We start from the raw sequence: 8,301 nt of genomic DNA on the forward strand, positions 1-8,301 counted from the left end.
ATGTAAACCATATTTTTCACACATTACATACCTTGCCGACCCGACTGGTCGGTTTACTGAATCAACCCGAACCGAGGTTGATCGCCCCCTTCCTGAACAACTGGCCCCCATAATTTGCAGGTGTTGCTTGCTCTACCTCTGACCTTTATCTCAGGGTCTTCTGCGAACCCTTACAAAAAACCAAAATATTAAAAGATAGGTTGACGGTGAAGTTTACCGAGCACCTCACTCACTCGCCCACGCCGACCAATACGCCCACACACTGATATAGCGCTGGCGTACTCGACCCAGGGCCCCTATGAACCTCTATTTACTGGAACATGCGAGAGATATCCGAAGAACACTTACTCTTTCCAGTAACTATTGGTTGTTGGACAATTCCTGAGTGACCAGCGAACTTCCCTTCAGAAAATAAAAAATTACACAAATAACGTCAGAATGTACAAATAGTTTTATGACCGGGTTTGTACACAAATGGTACTGGTCAGACTAACTTAATGCACACAATTACGTGCGGTACAATCGTTCAGCACATAAGCAACTAATCTTATGTACGGAGCGACCAGTGGAATCGACATTCAGCAGCTGCGAATTCCTTCAGCCTGAGCTTTTTATGGCCTATATGGGTGTCGCACCAACCCTTCTTGGTGTTGTGCCTTGTCTCTATAGCGGACTTCCTTGTCTGCTGTACTTGGACCTCCTGGTCTGTTATGCGACCTCCTGGTCTGACCTCCTGGTCTGTTACAGTATGACCTCCTGGTCTGCTACACTCTAATGCTCAAATTTTATGTTTAACCAGAGATGCCTCCCTAGCCACCACGTATGTCACTTACACGTATGTACTTCACGAGAACTCGATGATTTCTGTGGTTCAATCCCCAAAATTGTAAAAACAAACACTCACTCACCACATACACACTTTTGTTTCTATTTCTATTTCTGCGCAGAAATTTTTCTTTAGACCAGATGTGTTGTAAATTTGGAGAAGGATCTGTTAATTTAAATTTCGGATTTAAAATAGATTTGCGCTATTTATCGCCTGTTGCGCTATTTATCGCTTGTTGCGCTATTTATCGCCTGTTGCGATATTTATCGCTTATTGCGCTATTTATCGCTTATTGTGCTATTTAAAAATCAACACTATCGTGTGATTTATGTTACGAGGGCGTACCCAGACGCTCCGTTGCATAATTTACGCTGCGTGCGTCGGCCTTTGCGTACGCGAGTCTCAGCCTTTTGTTAGAGACACGTGTATACAAAACCAATGTCCACCGTAACACAACTAACACGTTTTATCAATGTAGATGATCCTCAGTCGTCTACCGTGCAACACACCAATCTCTCCTTTTACCTTTAGGTAGAGCTGCGTGTGTGCTTTACACTTTATCCCTTAACGCATTACTTTTACACTTTAACTATGAAATAGCGACAAATCTCTCTTAGCACGTTTTATCAATTATAAAATGGCAAACAGGAGAGTGATATATGAAAATACATGAATGAAAAAGAAATGCAGATATGCGTGTGTGCGTACGCAAGATAGAAATAAACAGTTTTAAAAGACACTAGTGTGTTGTTCTTACCTCCGGTTCCCGGATTCCTTCAGCACCCTTTACTAAGCGAAACAGACGCTTATCCCGTCAGCACTGCGAAGAATATGATCTCCCGCCCTTTGCTGATGGATAATGTCTGCTGAAATTACCTAGCAGAGATATGTGAAGGACAGGACGAGCCGCCAATTGATAAAGCTAAATATTTATCTTATTTAAAACCCTTTGTGAGGTCTAAGAACACTGTACGCTATTTGCGTATGGAGTACCGTAAGGGTACGCTCGTTGCGTAACAATCGCTTAGCCGTGGTCGAGACGCTCAAGCGTCACGTTCGCTCACGGCCAAGAGATCACAGGCAGGCACGCTATTGGCTGCTGACTAACGTAATGGTTCGCTATAGCGTAACGGACGCTGTATCGGGAGCGGGCTGCTCAAGCGATACAGACGCTCACGAGAATACGCTGTTGGTATCGGGCACACTTATAGGTGAGCGACTACCGTAATGCTACGCTATCAGCGTAGCGGACGCTCGAGACCACGAGGAGATCACGAGCGGCGCCGACGCTCACAATGTTAAACCTTTATGTCTAAACCACAAACAATGTAATTTGCTGTAAAACCTTAGTGTAGAGATAGGGTGTAAATGCAACACTGTATAACCTTATTAACTCAAAAGCTGTTCGAGCGTCACCGACGCTCTGAGAATACTTAACACTATAAGAAATACACAAATACCGTGCTTAGGGTCCAACGCCTAATATATATATTATGAATGTTATACTTGCAAAAGAATTAATACAATACAAGTCATACACTACAATATAACATAGACTAACTAACCAGGTAACTACACAGTAAATACAATACAAGTACGTTTAAGAGAAAATGAGAGAAAGAGAAGAGAGAGAGAGAAAGATATGGCCCATAATAACAAGAAAAGACAATATGATTACGGAGAAAACTTACGCACAAAGGAAACGATCGCATGCGCCTCTGGACATCCAGCTCCCGATTTTCAGCAATGATAACCGATGAAGAGTGAGTGCTGGATGTGATCGGCCTGTCTATTTATGCCCCACACACAATACAATTCAATGGTCCCTACAATCTCATTGTTCATTGGACACAGGAATTCGTCTTCGCATTATAACAAAAGGTCATAGGTTGATTCATACAGGTGGGCTGTGACTATTTCCAACAGCTCAGGTGGGAGGGAAACTGGGTTTCCCGCCGCATGGATAAGTAAGTGCAAATACAGTAAATGTTCATAAACTTCTTATGTCCATAACTATTCGCACGAGCGATTGATCCGCTTCAAACCAACACCGGAATATTGCTAATTAAATACTCTTCCGATGGATACTAAACACCACTGTATTACTCCTGTCTGACCCTTCGTATCAAACAATGAGGGATCTCTCTGTCCAGGAACATACTACATTAACTAAACTTTCAGAATCTATCAAAGGGACCATAATCTACAAAATGCATTATATGGTGAAAATATGTAACGAAAGAGTCGCCCGCTAGACGCACACAATCTCTACCGTAAATGCGCATACCGTGCGCCTGCGGGTGCCCGCAACAGCGAGTATGCGCACGCACGGGAGAGCGCACGCATGCGCAGCAGGGACACATATGAGGTGCAAATATGGCAGTGTGCATCGTGATATTTTTCTGACTTTGACAGCTTACATGATTCTCCGCCCAGCGAAGAATTCTGGTGGCTTCCGCCATCGCCACTCTGCTCCTTGTGCCGCCTTGGCGGTTTACATGAACTAGTGCGGTGACGTTGTCTGACTGGATCAGAACTGGTTGGTCGCGAAGTAAGGTCTCCGCTTGACATAGGGCGTTGTATATGGCCCTTAGCTCCAGGATGTTGATGTGAAGACAAGTCTCCTGACTTGACCAAAGACCTTGGAAATTTCTTCCCTGTGTGGCTGCTCCCCAACCTCGGAGGCTCGCGTTCGTGGTCACCAGGATCCAGTCCTGAATGCCGAACCTGCGGCCCTCTAGAAGGTGAGCACTCTGCAGCCACCACAGGAGAGATACCCTGGCCCTGGGGGACAGGGTGATCAACTGATGAATCTGTAGATGTGACCCGGACCACTTGTCCAGTAGGTCCCATTGCAAGATCCTCGCATGGAACCTGCCGAAGGGAATGGCCTCGTATGATGCCACCATCATTCCCAGGACTCGAGTGCAGTGATGCACTGACACCTGTTTTGGTTTCAATAGGTTCCTGACCAGAGTCATGAGTTCCTGGGCCTTTTCTATCGGAAGATAAACCCTTTTCTGGTCCGTATCCAGAATAATGCCCAAGCAAAGTCAGACGAGTCGTAGGAACCAACTGCGACTTCGGGATATTGAGAATCCAGCCGTGTTGCTGTAACACCTTCAGTGAAAGTTATACGCTGTTCAGCAACTGCTCTCTTGATCTCGCTTTTATGAGGAGATCGTTCAAGTACGGGATAATTGTGACACCTTGCTTTCGCAGGAGCACCATAATTTCCGTCATTACCTTGGTGAAAATTCTCGGAGAAAATTCTGGAGAGACCAAACGGCAACGTCTGAAATTGGTAATGACAATACTGTACCGCAAATCTTAGGTACGCCTGATGAGGTGGATAAATGAGTACATGAAGGTATGCATCCTTTATGTCCAGAGATATCATAAAATCCCCCCCTTCTAGGCTGGCGATGACCGCTCTTAGCGATTCCATCTTGAACTTGAACCTTTTCAAGTATAGGTTCAGGGATTTTAAATTTAATATGGGTCTGACCAAACCGTCCGGTTTTGGGACTACAAACAGGGTCGAATAATTTCCATTTCCTTGTTGAAGCAGGGGAACCTTGACCACCACCTGTTGAAGATACAATTTGTGAATTGCATTTAACACTATCTCCCTTTCCTGGGGAGAAGATGGTAGGGCCGATTTGAAAAACCGGCGAGGAGGCACCTCTTCGAATTTCAGCTTGTAACCCTGAGAAACAATTTCTATTGCCTAGGGATCCACCTGCGAATGAACCCAGATGTGGCTGAAAACTCGAAGACGTGCCCCCAACTGGGCGGACTCCTTTAGCGGAGCCCCAGCGTCATGCGGTGGATTTTGTAGAGGCCGGGGAGGACTTCTGTTCCTGGGAACTAGCTGTGTTGTGCAGCTTCTTCCCTCTGCCCTTACCTCTGGCAAGAAAGGACACACCTCGTACTTTCTTGTTTCTCTGTGATCGAAAGGACTGCATTTGATAATGTGGTGCTTTCTTAGGCTGTGAGGGAATATAAGGCAAAAAATTTGATTTACCAGCTGTAGCTGTGGAGACTAGGTCCGAGAGACCTTCCCCAAACAATTCCTCACCCCTGTAAGGTAAAACCTCCATATACCTTTTTGAGTCGGCATCACCTGTCCATTGCCGGGTCCATAGGACTCGTCTAGCAGAAATTGACATAGCGTTTATTCTAGAACCCAGTAGACTAATGTCACTTTGAGCATCTCTTATATATAGGACAGCATCTTTTATATGCCCTATGGTCAATAACATAGCATCCTTATCTAGGGTCTCAATCTCTGCTGATAAGGTATCTGTCCATGCTGCCACCGCGCTACAACCCCGGCCGACGCAATTGCCGGTCTGAGTAAGGTACCAGAATGTGTGTAAATGGACTTTAGGGTAACCTCCTGCTTGCGGTCAGCATGGTCCCTGATGGTAGCCGTATCCTGGGATGGCAGCGCTACCTTTTTGGATAAGCGTGTCAATGCTTTATCCACTCTAGGGGAGGATTCCCACCGTATCCTGTCCATTGGCGGGAAAGGATACGCCATAAGAATCCTTTTGGGAATCTGCAGCTTTTTGTCTGGAGATTCCCAAGCTTTTTCACATAATTCGTTCAACTCATGTGAGGGGGGAAAGGTTATCTCAGGTTTCTTTCCCTTATAGATGTGTACCCTCGTGTCAGGGACAGGGGACTCTGTGATGTGCAAAACATCTTTTATTGCAATAATCATATATCGAATACATTTAGCCAATTTTGGCTGTAACTTTGCATCATCGTAGTCGACACTGGAGTCAGAATCCGTGTCGGTATCTGTGTCAACTATTTGGGATAGTGGGCGCTTTTGAGACCCCGAAGGTCCCTGCGACATAGGGACAGGCATGGGTTGACTCCCTGACTGTTCCCTAGCTTCAGCTTTGTCTAATCTCTTGTGTAATAAGTTTACATTAGCACTTAAAACATTTCACATATCCATTCAGTCAGGTGTCGGCGTTGTCGATGGAGACACCACATTAATTTGCTCCTGCTCCTCTCTAGGAGAGCCTTCTACCTCAGACATGTCGACACACGTGTACCGACACACCATACACTCAGGGAATCCTCTTATCTGAGGACAGTTCCCCAACAAGGCCCTTTGGAGAGACAGAGAGAGAGAGTATGCCAGCACACACCCCAGCGCTATATGACCCAGGAAAAAAACACAATAATTTTATGTTTACCCAGTAGCGCTGTATTTCCATATATATATGCGCCTAATTATGTGCCCCCCTCTTCTTTAAGACCCTCTTTCTACCGTGGTATAAGCAGGGGAGAGTCCGTGGAGCTTCCCCTCAGCGGTGCTGTGGAGAAAATGGTGCTGGTGAGTGCTGAGGGAGAAGCACCACCCCCTCAGCGACGGGCTTCTGTCCCGCTCAAATATAGTAAAAAAATGGCGGGGGCTCTTATATATATATATACAGTGCCTAGCTGCATATATATTTATTTTGCCAAAGAGAGGTCTATATTGCTGCCCAGGGCGTCCCCCCTGAGCCCTTCACCCTTACACTGACTGCCGTGTGTGAGGTGTATGGGAGCAATGGAGCACAGCTTTACTGCTGTGCGTTACCTCAGTGAAGATCATGAAGTCTTCCGCCGCCTCTGAAGTCTTCTTTTCTTCTCATACTCACCCGGCTTCTATCTTCCGGCTCTGCGAGGGGGACGGCGGCGCGGCTCTGGGACGGACGGCGAGGGTGAGACCTGCGTACCGATCCCTCTGGAGCTAATGCTGTACAGTAGCCTAAGAAGCAGAGCCTATCAACTCACAGAAGTAGGTGTGCATCTCTCCCCTCCGCCCCTCGATGCAGGGAGTCTGTTGCCAGCAGGCTCCCTGAAAATAAAAAAATCTAACAAATATACTTTCTGTCAGGAAACTCAGGAGAGCTCCCTGAAAAGCACCCAGTCTCCTCTGGGCACAGTAGTAAACTGAGGTCTGGAGGAGGGGCATAGAGGGAGGAGCCAGTGCACACCCAGATCTAAAGTCTTTCTTTAAGTGCCCATGTCTCCTGCGGAGCCCGTCTATCCCCCATGGTCCTTACGGAGTCCCCAGCATCCTCTAGGACGTAAGAGAAAAATTATGCTGGCAGAAAAATCCAATTGAGTGATTAAACAGCTCCAGAGCTGCTCTGTAAGGCAAGTAAAAGGGTGTGGGCCCTGCAGCACTACCTGTAGTTTGCATTGTGCATTGGAAGCCTAGTTTGCTGTCTGTTTCCACTTCTTTTTTCTTGAGCCCCTCCCGTCTATACCCTTGTGCACTATCCTGACTTCTCCTCCCGTCTGCTTACTTTGTGCCTTCCAATGCACAATGCAAACTACAGGTAGTGCTGCAGGGCCCACACCCTTTTACTTGCCTTACAGAGCAGCTCTTGAGCTGTTACAGTGCCCAGCTGCTGCAAGAAATCAGCGTGAATGCTTCAGGGGCTGGGGCATGGCCAACATGAGCCCCACACCGAAGGAGGGTGGGGGTGTTTAATGCGAACTAGGGGTCTCGCACAATGCGAACTACAGGTAGTGCTGCAGGGCCCACACCCTTTTACTTGCCTTACAGAGCAGCTCTGGAGCTGTTACAGTGCCCAGCTGCTGCAAGAAATCAGCTTGAATGCTTCAGGGGCTGGGGCATAGCCAACATGAGCCCCACACCGACGGAGGGTGGAGGTGTTTAATGCAAACTAGGGGTCATCCAAGTGCCGCAAAAGGCCGCCATGCCCTGCACGCCCCTTTTCTCTTTTCATATGCAGACGAGGGTTGAAGCCAACTTTGACCCACTGCTTGGATGACATCGCCATATGCAAATCCATCTGCTGCAGGCCTTCCCCCAGGAATGCTTGCACTAGTTGTTGCATTTGGTTTGTTGTTTGGGGGTGCTTCAGTATTAGGCAGCCTTCTGCCCTCCCATGTTCATCTGAAAATATGTGTTCTCCCTGCAGTTGTTGTCCCCAGATGAGAGTTCCCTTGTGCTGCCTCAGTTGAATCTCCTTTACTTGACAGAGATGTGCCTGAGCAGCGGCCCTCCCCAGCCCTATCCCAAATCATACTTATTTTGCATAGGAGATACCATGGTCATGAAGACTGTTCTCCCAGGGTGCGGTTCATTCATTGCATTCTGGGTATGCTGACCCCTGTGATTTCCCCAAATGTGGGAAACTCGACTGCATTATCTAATGCGAACTAGGGGTCATCCAAGCACCGCAAAAGGCCGCCATGCCCTGCATACCCCTTTTCTCTTTTCATAAGCAGACGAGGTTTGAAGCCAACTTTGACCCACTGCTTGGATGACATCACTTGCTGCCTTTCCAATGAAGCAAGTTTAATTTAATAATAGGTGAAAAACCATCCCTACAAAGGTGTTAATCAGATACTTGGCTTTGTGGACACTTTTCAGAGCACAAATTTGTTAGCATAAAAATAAAGCCAGATAATGAAGAGCTGTTTAATCACTCAAT

At 46.8% G+C, this 8,301-nt stretch overlaps 1 pseudogene; it reads left to right on the plus strand.

The window, feature by feature from the left end:
* The first annotated feature begins 7,889 nt into the window (after positions 1 to 7,889).
* Positions 7,890 to 8,068, plus strand: LOC135042726 (U1 spliceosomal RNA; annotated as a pseudogene).
* Positions 8,069 to 8,301: the final 233 nt, after the last annotated feature.

This window comes from Pseudophryne corroboree, unplaced genomic scaffold, assembly GCF_028390025.1.
Source record: "Pseudophryne corroboree isolate aPseCor3 unplaced genomic scaffold, aPseCor3.hap2 scaffold_835, whole genome shotgun sequence".
NCBI classification, from domain to species: domain Eukaryota; kingdom Metazoa; phylum Chordata; class Amphibia; order Anura; family Myobatrachidae; genus Pseudophryne; species Pseudophryne corroboree.